The sequence below is a fragment of the Tenrec ecaudatus genome, chromosome 9 (genome assembly GCF_050624435.1).
Source record: "Tenrec ecaudatus isolate mTenEca1 chromosome 9, mTenEca1.hap1, whole genome shotgun sequence".
NCBI classification, from domain to species: domain Eukaryota; kingdom Metazoa; phylum Chordata; class Mammalia; order Afrosoricida; family Tenrecidae; genus Tenrec; species Tenrec ecaudatus.
The window spans coordinates 112,360,251-112,376,988 of NC_134538.1; the positions used below are offsets into that span (position 1 = coordinate 112,360,251).

General features: G+C 39.6%; 1 non-coding gene across 1 annotated transcript; it reads right to left on the reverse strand.

Annotated features, from left to right (window-relative positions):
• Positions 1-12,228: 12,228 nt before the first annotated feature.
• Positions 12,229-12,361, reverse strand: LOC142457539 (small nucleolar RNA SNORA63). Its single transcript, XR_012786255.1, has one exon. It is a non-coding gene; the product is annotated as a small nucleolar RNA SNORA63 (small nucleolar RNA).
• Positions 12,362-16,738: the final 4,377 nt, after the last annotated feature.

The following is a 16,738-nucleotide window of genomic DNA, read 5'->3' on the forward strand; positions in this document are numbered from 1 at the left end:
GAGCAGATTAGTTTGTTAGCATAGGTCTCATGCCCTGAGGAAATGGGAGGCGAGGCAGAGTTGCTTTTGATGCCCTATAGCGCGCAGTGAGATAGAACAGATGTCTCTGACATTGTGCATGGAAAAGAACCCTTCATTGAGCAAAATAATTTTGAGTAAAGGTGAAAATATGAGAGCAAATTTTCTGGTGAGTCTTATAAAATACTGAAAGTACTAATTTAATTGTGGAAATGGCACATTCACCTGAATGAGTGGTCACTGTGAGGATCATTAAGGAGCCCTGGTGGGGCTGTCCGACAGGCTGCGGGCTCCTAACTACAGGCCTGGCCGTCCAAACCCATCAACTGCTCCACAGGAGGAGCTAAGACTTGTGCTCAGGTAGAGTCAGAACTCTGGAAACCCTAGGTAGGACTGCTAAGAGTTGCAGTATGCTCTGTGGGGGTGTGAGTGTGTATGTTTGGTAGACATAGATCATTATAGTCAAATGTTATGGCATTAGTACATCACACTAAGAAATGTGATTTATAAGGCAGATGGTTTAACATTTCCACGGAAGAGTTCATAAAGTTAATTTGGTTAGGAGGAGCAGAACATTAACATAAGAAATATAAAGTTCTTCACCTAACATGTTATCGAGCAGGAAGATTAAAGTAGTGTTGGACAACTACCTTGAATAGTGATTCTCACATTTGGTTGCACATTAGAAACACTTGTGCAATTTTAAAGGAACCCAAATATCAAGTTTCACTGGTAGGTATTAGTAGAGAATCTCTGACAGGTGCTAGTTAGGCATAGTTTAAAAGATTCTCAGGAATTCAACATGCAGTAAATTTTTGATACCAGTAGTCTAGCATTAACATTTCCTTCCTATTATTCATCTGAGTTAGTGTTACATAGGAAAATGATACAGTCAAAAGAAATAATGTAGAAAGAATGCTTTTCAGAATTGGTCATGATTATTATTGTTCTAATACAAAAAACTGAATGCTTGATGGAATTTTAGAAGCTTTGAGTTTTTTAACCACTATTGAAAACAAAACAAAGCAAAACACTAATGCTATCTTGTCTGTCTTCACATATCTAAAATAAGATGAGTTTTCTTCAAATAAGAACTACTAGTTCATTACTATGTTCTGAGAAGCAAAGGATGGCTACCTTCCCCAGAAAACCTAGTCAATGAGGAAAACATTACTGTAAATTCTCATTTGGTCTGAGCTTGCCACTCCTTTTGTCAAAGGGAAAACTGAAGTTCAAGAAAATGAAGGTAGAATCTAAATTGATTGATTTTCATGCTCATTTTGTTTCTAAGGCTCTGCAAGGCCCAGCACACCAGGTCCATGCTGAGTGTTCACATGACTAACCTGGAGGCCAGAAGTACTATTTTTAGGGCAAAAAAATAGCAAGTTGAAAATTTTGCTTGGAAATCAATGTGTTCATCTCAAAGGTATCATATTTCTAATGAAACTATCAGCGAGCAAAGTATGGTCTTTGAAGAAGCAACACTTAAAATATGGGCTGAAGAATAATGATAATCATTTCCCAGGATAATTCGAAGTATATCAATGTGCATAGAAAGCATGAAGTATCTACTGCACATCTGCAATGTCCTGAAGGTTGACTAAGCACCATGGTGCATATGCGCATTTGATAGGCTTATTTATTTGTTTATAATAAGGATCTTAAAATATATTGGTAAACTAAGAGTACAGATGAGGAGTCCTGGTGGGTGATATATTGGCCTACTGTGTTAGTCTGTGTTGAATAAAGGAACAAATCTAGCGATACGTATATGTGTGTAAGAGAGAACTTTATATCAAAGAGCCATTGTACATTAAGAAAACACCCCGGCCCAGTCCAGAGCAAGTCCACAAGTCCGATATTACCTCATATGTCGACACTAGTCCATAAATTCCTCTTTAGACTCACACACCCATGCAATGATGCCAAATGCAAGATCACAGCCCAGTGAGTGGAAAGTCTCGTGGATCCAGTGGTGGTGGAAGCATCTCAGTGCTGGCGTTGGGTCTCCACATGGCTCCTCCAGGACCAGGGCTCAGCTCTGTCAGCATAGCTCCATGTGTCTTGTCAATAGGAATGTCTCACAGGGAGAGTATGTCTGCCCTCCAATGAGTTATCTCTGTTGTGCCTCCAGATGAGGTCATCAAGCTGCGACCTGATTGACAGGCCTAATTCCACCCCTTCCTCTGATACCGTCTCAAGTTGACACCAGATTATGTAACTACCACACATACTGACCACAAGGTCAGCAATTCAAAACCATTGGCCACTCTGTGGGACAAATACTAGGCTTTCTACTCCTGTAAAGTGTCACAGAAACCCACAAGGAAAGTTCTACTCTCTCCTACAAGGTCACTATGAGTCAGAATTGACTGAAAAGTAGTGAGTTTGGCTGTTGGAAGACAGCACTTGCTGAAACCACCAGATAGAAGGGGACCTTCAAAAAGTTCATGGAAAAAAGGAATTAAAAATAATGGAATTTTCCCCTAAACGATTCGCCTTCTAAAATGATAAACTGTATAATATGATTTGGCAACAATCACAAGAGAAACTTGAATTTGTTCCATAGTAACATGAGAAGTACCACTTTTCTTTTTTAATGTCTCGACTACAATAGCAAAAGAAGTTAAGAAAGTACACATTAAGGAAGTCTGAGAATATTTGATGAGATCAATATAATAAACTATTTTTAATTTGCTTGAATGAAAAGAGAGGCTATGGAGGAAAGGAAAACTCCACAAATAAAGAATAAAGTCCTGGATATCAAATTAATTCAGTTATATAAGTTGCCTTTTTTCAATTAATAGTGGTCGAGGAGACTTTTTAGATCATAATATATCTTTAACTAGAAAATTCCTCCATTAGATTGGCAGGTCCTCCATCAGACTATGAGTTCCTTGTGAAGGATAATGTGTTATTCTTTCTACCTCCTCTCACAGATGAAATACCAAATATATAAAAAGAGTGTGATGCTAACAAAGTTTTTCTAGATTCATTCATTTAGTATATATTTTTCTCCTCAAATCCTCAGGTCATTGACAGTTGGCTATCTTGAAAGTGGTTTTTTTTTTCATTCTGACATTAAAGTTTAATTATTTTACTTATCATTTGTGTGCTTTGACATTGGAGAGATATCGCTGTGTTAGCTTACTTTGATAAATGATGGGCTAAAAATTTGCGATAACATACTATGGTCTTAACAACTATGACTTAAATCTTTAGCACAAGGATGCATTGACTTCAGAAAAACAAATGACCCTCTTATGTCCCAATAGCATACCATCAAGTCTGAAATAAAGTAGTCTTTTCTCCCTATTTAATATGCAATTTTCTTTGCCTGTCTTTTGAGAACTATAAATGTATAAAAGTATTTTTAGTGCTGCATTTCTTTTAACTTCTTAGAATTGACAAGGCCTGCAGAATAAGAGGGAAAGGATGAGGCTTTCTACTCCTGCTCACAGTCAGAGTCTCAGAAACTCACCAGGGCAGTTCTGTCGTATCCTATAGGGTCTCTATCAATCAGCATTGACCTGACAGCAGTGAGCGTGGTTTTGCTGTGTGTTATGGTGTAATGGACATGTGGTATGCTGCTAACTCTAAGTTCTGCAGTTTGAACTCACCAGCCACTTCACGGGAAAAAAGATGAGGATTTCCACCCCTGTTAAGATTAACAACCTAGGAAACCCACAGGGGCGGTTCTACTTCATCCCACAGGGTCGCTCTCAGTTGGAAGTGAATCAATGGTAGTGAGTTTAGCTTTGAGTTTCTGTCTTTAATGGAAAATCATCGTGCCTTTAGTTTCATTAATCTTCCCTATGGACTCCCCTGGAGGGGAATGTGCACTAGTGTGATACACATCAGTATGTTCTTAAGTACAGAGGGAATGTCTTGGACATCTTTGCAGGGCCAAGGCATGAGCATCAATGCTCCTCTTCCTGAAGCAGCTCTTTAGGCTCTGAGCTTCCTATGCCCCTGATCTCTCGATTTTGCTGATATCCCAACTTTATTGATTACATAGTCATTTGAATTGTTTTCTGGTGGATGAAATTCTGTTATCTGTATTAATAAATACATATGGTCATTTCAGAGCTGCTTACATGTGTTCTAAATGTCAGAACATTTATGTATGAATTTCAGTTTACAACTTGAGAACAAATGAAAAAACAACTTAATTGCCCTGGTGATGCAACGGGTCAGGTGCTAAACCAAAGGTCGGTGGTTGAGATTCACCAAAACTTTTTAGGAGAAAGACATGATGGTCTGTCCTTGAAGATTATCAACCTTGGAAGCCCTAGGGGACAGTTCCACTTTGTTCTGTAGGGTCACTATGAAGTCCAGTCACTATGAGGGCAGTAGGATTGGATTTATTAGTTCATGTTGTTGTGTTTGCAATATAGTAATCTGTTCACTGTGCGTGTGATGTCTAATAGGATAGGCAGTCTTTCTGGAAAAAAAGTAAACTTTTTTTGTACTTAGTTTAAGATTGCTAACTAGATTCCAAGAGTAGACTTCAAAAAATATCTAACAGTGAGGAAAGATATTCATTATATTTTGGTATCTATAAGATCTAGTTATTTTTCAGGATGAAGATTCAAGTTTACCTAAATATGGATGTCAATTTGTGATCTAATTTCAACACTTGCTTATTTTTTCTTCTAATTGGCAATACCCACGTTCCTTCGGTTACCACATATGAAAAATCATAACAGAGGTTCAGTTCTCACTGGAAGTATACTGCTTCATATTGCATGGCTTACAGGGAAGGGAAATATTCATTGTACATGAATTTGGGAGAACTTTCATGGGGAGAGAAAAGATAAGGATTGTATACATGAAAGGAGGTAGAGATTTAAAGAAAGCTGAAAAAAAGAACCACAGTATTTCTGGACTGGCTTACTGATAGGAGGAGCTGAGTCACACACTTTTCCACTTTTGTTCTAGAAACAACCACGTGTTAGTTTGTTTTGTCCTGTAGTCCCTTGCAGTACTTTGGACACGCTCTCAGGAGACACGTACCTCTGTAGTCTGGGCATGTTATAAGGAGACAGCAGCCCTGAAGAAGGACATCATGTCTGGTAAAGAGGAAGGGCAAGGACAAGGAGGAAGGCCATCGGCAAGATAATTGACAGTGGCTCGACCATGGGCTCAAACACAGGAAGAAACAGTGAGGACGGCACAGGGAAAGGTAGCGTTTCCTTCGCTTGTACGTAGGGGTCACTGAGCTGGAACTGACTCAACGGCTCCTGAAAACAGCATGTAAGAGAAGGGAGTAAAACGTACACCAGGCCCTTTATGTTATTTTATTATATTCTTTCGGCAACAGACTAAGGAGATAGATACCATACACTGTGAGAGACCAAAAAACTGAAGGTCAGGAGAAAACAGTGACTTCCCCAGTGAATGGAAGAACGAATAGTACAATTCAACAACTTTCCTTTCCCTTCTGTCACCCACACCACAAGCAGAAAGATATAGTTTAATGTTTTCTAATTGATTTTCATTTTTCTTTGTCTGTAACTCCCTCCATCCTTGCCTTCTCAACACGGCTAGCTTCCTCTTTGTATATCCATTTCCCCTTGGCTTTGGCTTTGGCTATCCTGAAATGATGGTAGATGGAGCGCCTCAATGATTTATCATGCCAGAATCATACAGCTTTTCTTTTCTGTTCTCCGTTGGTTGGGAATCCTGTTGATGCTTACTCTGAAATATCTATGTCAAGACTCTTCCCTATGTCTGCTAAAATAGTGCTGCCCCTTGGATCTAAACCACCATAGGCTCTTCTTGTAACTACGTCAATAGCCTCTTGCTCCTAGTCCCTGCTTCTGCATCCTTTTATCAAGATAGTATTTTGTGAGATTGTTTTAACATAGGATGGATGATGTCAATTATTTTTCTCAATGACTCCTATCATTTGAGACCAGGTGTCACAGTCCTATATGCCTACAGGGTCTTTTATGCTAGTAGTCCCTGCTTCTGCATCCTTTTATCAAGATAGTATTTTGTGAAATTGTTTTAAACATAGGATGGATGATGTCAATTATTTTTCTCAATGACTCCTATCATTTGAGACCAGGTGTCACAGTCCTATATGCCTACAGGGTCTTTTATGACTTGATTGATCATTTTAGCCCTTTGTCATTCTTGCTTATTCAAGCCCAAGGCTCTCACTTTATCTTCAAATAGCATCCTAGCTTTCTTCTTGTCTCCAGGTCTCTTGACCTGGCCATACCAGGTAGACTGGCCTTACCTCTCTTTGGCAGATTATTTCTCAAGTATTTAGATGGGTAAATGCTGCAGCTCCTTTTAGAGTCACAGACATGTCTTCTTTCAACCAGGTAGATCCTGACCATTATACTTAACATTGGAACCAAAGCTTCCGATCTTCTTTATTCTTCTTGTTTTCCAGCCCCAGTTTTCTATCCATAGTACTTACTAATATATAATTTAATTTAATTATTATCTGTTGTACTCCTTTACCTGTATACTCCCTTATTTCCAATCACCTCTGAAAGAGGAGAGGTCTCTATTTCACTGATATCTCCAACATCCATGGGACATAGTAAATACGCAAGCAATACTTACTAAGAAATCTCACCATGAGTCAGAATTGGCTCAGTGGCAATGAGTTTGGTTTCACATAACAGAGGCAAAATGAGTTTTTTTAAAAAAAATCATTTTACCTGATGCAAAGTGCTTAAGTGGAGAGCAAATGCTTTGAAAATGATTAGGGCAAAGAATGTACAGATATGCTTTATACAATTGATTTATGTATATGCATGGATTGCGATGAGTTGTATGAGCCCCTAATAAAATGTTAAAAAATCATTTTATTGGGGGATCATACAATTCTTATCACTATCCATATATCCATCCATTGTGTCAAGCACATATATACATTTCTTGCCATTATCATTCTCAAAACATTTTCCTTCCACTTGAGCCCTTAATGTCAGCTGCTCATTTACCCCCTCTCTCCCCTTCACAATTCATAAATTGTTATTATTTTTCCATATGCTACACTGTTCAGCATCTCCCCCTGCCCTCTTCTCTGCTGTCCATCCCCCTGTGAGGAGGTTATACATAGATTCTTGTAATCAGTTCCCCCTTTCTATCCCACATTCCCTCCACCCTTCAGGCATCGCCACTCTCACCACTGGTCCTGGAGGAGTCATTGGTCCTGGATCTCCTGTATTTCCGGTCTCTATCTGTACCAGTGTACATCCTCTGGTCTAGCCAGATTTGTAAGGTAGAATTGGGATCATGATAGCGGGCAGGGGGAGGAAGTATTTAAGAACTAGAGGATCCCAGAAGCAAAAAAGCCCACATGGAAGTAGCACACCAGCATGTGTGATCATGAAGGGCCGAGGGGACCAGGTTTCAAACAACAAAGACAGGGGGAAAAATCACATCACCGTGAATGAGGGGAGTGCGTGATGCGGACCCAATGCTCATCTGTAGACAGTTGGACTTCCCTTGCAATGAGGTAGTGGGGAGGAGATGAGTCACTCAGGATTCAACAATGAAACTCAAAACCTTCCTCTAGTTCTTGAACACTTCCTCCCCCCCAATTATCATGATCCCAATTCTGCCTTGTGGACCTGGTTAGACTAGAGGATGCACAGCGGTGCAGTAGGGATCTGGAAACACAGGGAATCTAGGACAGATGAACCCCTCAGGACCAGCAGTGAGAGAGGAGACACCGGAAGGGAACGGGGTGTAGAAAGGGAGAACCGATCTTGGGGATCTATGTGTAACCTCCTCTCTGGGGGGTGGGCAACAGGAAGGTGAGTGAGGGGAGATGCCGGGCAGTGTAAGATAAGATAAAATAATAATTTATAAACTATTATGGGTTCATGGGGAGGGGGGAGCGAGGATGGAGGGGGAGGGAAAAAAAGGAAAGCAAGCTGAATCCAGGAACCCAAGTGGAAGGAAAATTTTGAGAATGACGAGGGCAACGAATGTATAAGGGTGCTTTAGTCAATTGATGTATATATGGATTGTGATAAGAGTTGTATGAGCCTCAATAAAATGATTTATTAAATTAAAAAAAAAAGAACTAGAGGAAAGTTATATGTTTCTTCATTGCTACCCTGCACCCTGACTGACTCATCTCCTCCCCACAACCCTTCAGTAAGGGATATCCGGTTGGTTGCTAATGGGCTTTGAGTCTCCACTCTGCACTCACACATTTACAATGATATGATTTTTTGTTCCTTGATGCTTGATACCTGGTCCCTTCAACAGCTTGTGGTCACACAGGCTAGTGTGTTTCTTCCATGTGGGCTTTGTTGCTTGTGAACTAGATGGCCACTTGTTTATCTTTGAGCCTCCAAGACCCCAGACACTATATCTTTTCATAGCCAGGAACCATTAGCTTTCTTCACCACATTTGCTTATGCACATGTTTGTCTTCAGTAATCATATCAGGAAGGTGGGCACCCACTGATATGATTTTTAGTTCTTTGATGTCTGATAACTGGTCCCTTCTACACCTCGTAGTCAGACAGGCTGGTGTGCTTCTTCCATGTGGAGCTTCAGTGGCACTGTGAGTTAATTGTTGGACTGCTAACCACAAGGTTGGTAGTTCAAACTCACCAACCACTCCCTGGAGAACTGCTGAGGCTCTCTGCTTGCATAGCAATGCATACTCTTGGAAACTCCATTTGGTAATCATTATGAGTTATAATAATAGACTCTCTGGCAATGGGTTTGGTTTGGGGTTTATAAAAAAGGAAGATATAAGATTTGGGACTGTGGGAAGTTGTTGAGGAGTAGGTGTGAGATGGGACTAGAAGCAGCGCAGAGTGGGAGGATGTAGCTGTAAGTCCTGAACTAGGTGACATAGTCCTAAAATATGTCTGTGTAATTGAGGTTGGAAAGGATGTGCATATAACTGCTGAAATTTCTAGGCCCTCATAGGTCCTGAAAATAATACTGGTCTTAAAGGAGAGCTTCTTTTTTAGATGATCAGATAAATATTAGGTTTAAAAAAGCTTAAGTTGCCTGGCCTTTATTGAACCAGCAGAAGGAAGGAATGAAATCCTGGAAAATGTCCTGATGCTAAGCTGGGATTATGGCTGACAGCACATCTTATTTCCTAGAGACTTTACTTTGCTATTTAAAAAAAGAAAGAGAGAGAGAAAAGAAAAATAAAAGCTTTCTTTATGGGATTTAGAAGTGTTTTGTCATTTTAGTGAGTTTGAATGATAAGGCAGGAGGAACACAGGCACTCTTCCGGCAACCAAATAGACTTTGTGGGGGAAAGAAAACACATACAAATAAAACAATGTATTCCACACTATCGCAAAATGTATCACAAGATGCAGTTTTGGAGAAGCATCTGGGATCAAGAGGTCAAGAACATATTCCTGGAGGCAAGTTGGTATTACTTTATGTTCCTGGGAAATAGCTATTCAACAAGGCAGAACTGTCACTTAGAGAATCAACAGGGGAAGAAAAGCTGTGTATCTTTCCCTTTTTAATTCAAAATGTGCCCTTTTTGAAAAGAAATGTTTAGTGAAAACACATTAAATTGAATGACTCAGAAGTGGCCATTTTATAGCACAGGCTTTGAATCAGCTATCAAGATAATTTTTTAACAGTGTAGAGGTTGGTGCTGGCTCAATGAGAAAAATGAAGATACTAATGACTTTATAATAATTGCAGAAAAATCAAGTGCAATATTATACACATTGCCTTTTCAATAACGTTCATTATAAAATTTTTAAAAGCTGTGACAGCATTCCTCTTACTTCCAATGGATGTTTTGTTAGGTGCCGCAGAATCAGTTCTGATTCACAGTGATCCTCTGTGCAACACCACCTGGTTCTGTGCCAGCTTCACCATGTTTGAGCACGTCATGGCAGGCCCTGTGCCAGTCCATCTCCTGGAGAAGCTACCTCTTTCCCCTGACCTTCTACTGTACCAAGTCCGATGTCTTTATCCAGGGACAGATGCCTCCTGATAACACACCCCAATTACATGCAACAAAGCCTTGGCCTCCTCACTGCTCTGGAATGTTCTGGTGGCACTTCTTCCAACATACATTTGCTTGTTATTCAGGCAGCCCATGCTACTTTTCATTTTATTCACTAACACCATCATTTAAATGCATCTATTTCTCTGTGGTGTTCTTTATTCCTTGTCCAACCATCAAATGCATCTGAGGCAGCTGAAATGACAACGGCCAGGCTCTGGCTTAGTCTTCAAAGTGACACCCTTACTCCTCGACACTTTAAGGAGGTCTTGGACAGCAGACTTGCCTATTTCAATATTCCATTTTATTTCTTTACTGTTGCTTCCATGAGAATGGCTTGCAGATGCCAGTAAAATGCAATTCTTTGAAAGCTTTTCTCCATTTATCATGATGTTTTCTACTGGTCCATTTGTGAGGATTTTAGTTTTCTTTACAATGAATTGACATTACTGAAGTCTGTAGTCTTCAATTTTCATGAGCAAATGCTTCAGCAAGCAAACTCATGTCATCTGCATTTTGCTGTTTGTTAATAAGCCTCCCTCAAACCCTCAAATATGAATCTCTTCTAGTCAGTTGGCCGGGGAACTTTGTTCCAATTTTCTTTGAGTCGACTATGTGTTAGTCTGGGTACTTCAGAGAAACAAATCCACAGAAACTCATGTATAAGAGAGAGTTTTGTATAAAGGTTAAGTGCACATCAAGGAAACATTCCAACCCAGTGCTGCCCAAGCCCACAAGTCCAACATTAGCCCATATGTCCGGCACCCATCTACAAAGTCCTCCTCCATCTCATAAAACACACACTATGACACCAACTGCAGGAGGAAAGCCGAATCAGTGAACGTGTAAGCATCTCAGTGCTGGCAGGGGACTCCACATGGCTGCTCCAGCATCCACAGTTGCACCGGTGTAGGTCCATGTGGCTTCTCCTTGGAGATGTCTTGCAGGAAGTGAACCTTGCCAGTGGAAGCAGGGAACTGGCAAATGCATCTGTATCCTGGTCCGACCCTCAGAAAGCAAGAGACCCGAGAACTAGAAAGGCGAGGCTTACTGAGCCATTTATTTCTCTGCCTTCAATTAACCACACATGTGTTTATCAGCCAGGTTGGCAAAATAAACTTTAACCAACTCAGACTACTTGTTAATGCACTCAGTGCTCCATCCACTTGTTGGAGCATTTCGATTGGATTGGTATTCACTTAACAGACATAGCTTTGTTTTTTTCTAATGCTTTCAGGTCGACTTGGACTTCTTTCAGTACAATTGGTACTGGATTATGTTACCTCTTGAAATAGTTAATCACCAATCAACTCTTTCTGATACAGTGACTCTATTTCCTATATCTTCTTTCGATGTTTCCTACACGGTTCAGCTGTAGAATGCTTCAATATTTCAACTCAAAGTTGGAAGATTTTCTTCAATTCTTTCAACTGGAGATAGGCTAATTGTATTCTTATTGGCATTCAACTCCAGGTTTTTAAAATGTCAGGGAACATGTGGATATTTATTATTCCAGTTGTATATATTTGAATTTGTACTCATGAATAGGAATTATTCCTTGAATTCCAATGTGGGAAAATGTTACTCTTTGAGTTTTCATACTTTGAGATTACTCGCAGGTGAAATATTTTCACCTTGCATCTTAGTTTTACAGAATTTCAAAGATAAAAAATGTATAAACTTCTGCATCTCTCAACCCTGTTCATTGTATGCACTGATTTTCTTACTTGAATGTGAATGAGACTTTATATCCAACGTTGTCTTAACATTGACTGAAAAGGTAACTGTGCTTATAAAGTTTTTCTCATTTGGGGCATGATAGCCCTATCCCTAAATGAATAAATTATGCTCACCAATTCTGTCTTTTCTTGCCATATATATATCTGTTAGGCATGGCTTCAAAAACAGTCTATTGGATGATTTGTTATTGTCAGTTTCCATAAATAAATCCTTCCTGTATGGATTCAATCACATGGTGCAGTGGGGTCAGTGGGGTCAGTACTGGGCTGTGTGGGTACAGAATGCACCAGGTGACACTGTCAGAGAAAGTGACAAAGTGACTGTCTATAGATGTTTCATGTAGTGATTCATCAGAAATTAACAGTTTTATAAATAAATCTTCCTGTTGTTAGTTTTACTAATGGAAATATTTTTCTAAGCCCAGGTTCCATCAATATACCTACAAGGCTCAAAACCTTTTGCTAACTTTGCTATATTAAAATTTTTTTTTTAGTATGAATGAGACAAAGCATCCCTAGGCTGCTCCAAGAGACTAGCAAACAGGCATAGATAAGGAACAGCTTTACTCTGAGCAGGGGGAACGACAAAATAGCACTAAAGAGCTATATTGTAGTCTAAATCCTGCTGTTAGATTTTTAAACTTTTCTACAGCATTCTTGTCTGAGCTGTATGACTGAAACACAATGACCTCGAGTCTGCACATTCTGTAAGTATGTGGTTCTTCTGAACACTCTACACTTTTCGTTCTGTTGGTTTTGTTGCTGCTCGCATTTTTATTATCCGGTGAGCTGTGATCACCGGGTCAGGCACTTGAAGCCGCCAGGTTGCAGCTCAAGGTGAAACTGTGCTCACGCAGACTCCTCACACTTGCAGGGTTTGCGGTCCTGGGTCATTGGGAACGTGGATGATGACAACAGAGTAATCAACCAGGGGATGATTGACAATGTTGGGTGTCTTTGTTTGTAAGAGTTATTGCATTCCTGCTTGTAGTTTGCTTGTGGGTGATTCTTTCTTCTTTCCCCCCTTTTCTTTTTGGGTGTGTGTGCATGTGTGCTCTGGTTGTTTAGTTGCTGATTTTGGCTCATGGCTGTTTTTGATGCATTTGTGCTTTTGACATATGATGACCACCAATGTAAAACTGAGACATGCACAGCAGATGGAGTCTGCGCTCCTACTTAACTCTAGTCCCAATTCAAGAACACTTAGTCCTAACAACATGTCCCTGCTCCATACTCACCTTCATGAAAGGATCACTGAAGATACAGGTTCTACAGCAAAGTGGGTGAAGAAAGTAGATGGTGCCTGGCTATCAATCAGAATAATGTCTGGGGTCTTAAAGGCTTGTATTCAGACAAGTAGCCATCTAAGCAAGGAGTCAACTAAGTGTACATGAAAGAAGCACGCCAGTTTGTGTGATCCAAAGATGACATTTAAAAAATTCAAATATGGTGGAGAGAAAAAGTATCAGAGCTAAAATTATAAACACCCAATTTGCAGCAGGCTATTGAAGGCAGTGGGCGCCCCAAACCCGTCTGCAGAGTATCTGGTCAGACGGAGCCTCTCTAGCCACAGGCAAGAGTCTGGAACAGTCTTGCTGTCGGGCAGAGACCACTGCAATCTTGAATATGCTGAAGTGAGCGCCATACTTGGCCAGATGAACGCCCTACAGACCCGACCTGAGGTGATTCCATGTATAAGAAGCTCTTACTTGTTCCATGACAGAAATTTCTTCCCTGACTTTTGGAATGTTAATAAGGGTCTTTTCTCTCTTACTCATTGTTTGTATTTTGGTCTTTAAATTATTGTTATTTTATCCTTACCACCTTATTTTGAATTTGGTTGGTATTGTTTCTGTTGGGTTTCCCAGCTTGTGACCCACAGGGGGAGTGGACGCACAGTGAGACTAAGGGGACCAGGGGCTGGTAGTGGGTGCCGGGGTGAAAGGCGGGTGATAGGGAGGGGAGGGACTTTGCGTGGGGTGGGAAATGAAGACGTGAGCAGACAGGGAGTGCTAGAACCGACTGTGATTGCTCAACTCATTTCAAAGGCAACTTCAACATGGGTGGCGGGGGTGTTCTAAAATTAATTTGGCAATTATTGTGCAAATCTCCTTAATATGATTGAACTATTGAAATGTATGCTATGCGAATTATGTGCCAATAAAACTGTTAAAAAAAAGAGTTGCAGCTTCTGAAACTCAGAAGAGCAGTCCCACTTTGTCCCACAGGGCCTATCTGAGTTGGCATCTACTCTATAACAAGGCACACTTTTGGGTGAGAATTTTATAGTCTCTAATTTTGTCAATTTTTTTGGTGCTTTAGCTGCAAGATTGATAAGTAGAATGTAGGAACCAATACCAACAACTGTTTTGAGAGCAAAGTAGTAACTAAAATAAGAGGATAACAATTTGTTAAAGATTCATTTTCATTTGCTAATTGTGTTGTAATTCAACACAGAACACTGTTACAAAGCAATTATGTCTTAGTATTTGTATACACTAAGAAACGTTTTATTTAAGCAACGTACAATTGTCTTTATCACGTATTAATGCATGCTTAACATGAATAGCCGTGTTAAGGATTCTATGTGGTCTGTTATAGGAGGTGATCCTCGGGAGCGGAGTGACACCAACCGTGACGGCACTGAGTGGACTGGAAAAGATAATGGATAATTTCCAGTAGAAACAGGGTGTTCCTTCCTCTTATCACCAAGAATGCCTGCTGTTTAAGCAAAGCAAAGAGAACAAGGATAAGAAATGGTGAGTGCTAAACATGACACTACCTAGATTTGAGTAGAAATGACATCCATCAGTTTCCAATATCAATTCCTGAACATGTCGTGAGAGGGAAAGTACATTTAAATTGCCAAAACAGCATGATTAAAACTGGAGCCTCTTTTACCTATAACTGGAATGTTTCAGGAATACTCCAAATTTTCACAGCTCGGTAGATAAAATATATACAGTAAATTGCACAAACTTTTGTTAAATAACAGGTTTTAAAACAGAATTTTATGCAATTTATTTAGCGCTCAGTACATCATATAAAATAAGCTCTTGTGTTTGTGTAGTTAAGTACTTGACAGGTAATTAAAAGGTCAGTGCTTTTAACCCACCAGCCATTCTGCTGGAGAAAGACGTGGGCTCGGTTTCCGTATACTTACTGCCTTGGAGGCTCACTAGGGCAGTTCTTTATTGTCCTATAGGTTCAGCATGAGTTAAAACTGAATTGGTGATAGTAATGTCCTATATGGTAACTAAGGCCTATTTTGTTATTATAGGATAAAATATTGAGATAGAACTTCGGATCAGCTTGTTAATAAAATTTCTAATATTTTATTATTCCTATTAACAATCCTCAAAACTTGTGCTAGCTGCCAGACTGTTGAGTTATCAAGTACAGATGTCTTTTCTTCTCATTAAATATAAACAATTAATATAATGTTCTAACATTATAAAATTAAACTTCCTGCATCAATGTTTGATTGCGACTGCTATATATATATTCATCATATAAGTCCTTGGCTATCTTTGTTCTTCTATAGGTAAGGCGTTTCCTCCCTGCCCCCCAACAACTTGTAATCTTTTGAAATGTGTTTTCATCGTTGGCATTTTGCAGCTGGATACGGCGTGCTTCGTTCCCACGCCCAGCCCAGAGTTTACTTTTGCTTATTCTGCTTCATGTTCTCCAAGACTTGTGGGCTTTGAACGCTCTCTGAACTTTGCAACTTGGAACTCATTAATTTAGAAAATATTCAAATATTTCTTCTCTCTTCTTTCAAAATATAAAACTCCAGGAAAATGTTAACCAATAGAAATATTTCAACAAGTTGGTGAAACATTGAAAGCACTCTCCATCTGTGCCAGGACATTTGGAAGACAACTACTTGGTGCAGCTACTGGAACGGACCCTTCTTTGTGTTCATTCCAAAGAAAGCTGGCCCAGAATAATGCCGAAATTATGGACCAATGTCCTTAACATCAAATTCAAGTAAAATTTTGCTGAAGATAATTCAGCAGTACACTGACAGGGAGCTGTCAGAAATTCAGAAGAGTACCTTGGTGATGTCAGATGGATCTTCACCTAATGCAGAGAATGCCATAAATTTGTTTACTTTTGTTTTATTGATTATTAAAAGTCATATGACTCTAGGGATCATAGTAAACTATGGATAGCATTGAGAAGAATATGACTTCTAGCAAACTTCCTTGTGTTCATGTGGAACCTGTTTATGGACCAAAGGCAATCATTTGAAGGTAACTCGGTAACGCTGGTAAAGTTGTGTGTCAGGGTTGCACCTTTTGACCATACTTACTCAATCTGTATGCTTAACAAAAAAGCTGGAGTATATGAAGGAGAAAGTGGAATCAGGATTGGAGGAAGGCTTATTAGCTACCTGAGATACGTAGGGAACACAACCTTGTTTGCTGAAAGTAAGATTTTGAAGCACTTGATGACAAACATCAAGAGCTACAGCTTTCACTATGGTTTATACTAGGAGTTACAACTCAGTGTAACCAAAACAAAAATCCTCACAACTGGACCGATAGATAAAATCATGATCAATGGAGCAAAGATTGAAGTTGTCAAGAAGTTCATCTGGCTTGGATCCACAATCATTGCTTGTGCTGGAGGCTTATCTGACCTTTCCCTCATGGGTGTCATCCTTGGACATATGTAGACTGGGGTTCTCCTTCCCTGTTGTGAAGCCATTTTGAAACACAAAAAGTTTATCCTGAAGTAATAGACACAAAGCTCAGAAATGTGATTCTTCAGAATTAGAAGAAAGTGATGGTGATAGCATATATTATCTAGATAATTTAAAACCTTTTAAACAGTAATTACAACTTAATTCTATTGGAGAGACACAGTAAATGTATAAAAGAACATATTTCTGAGAAGGGCATGCCAAATAAATACAACTTTGATTAAGACTTCAACCTGTGGTTGGGGCAGTAGAAATGTAACGGCTATTTCCCACACTTGGGATCATTGTTAAGATCTT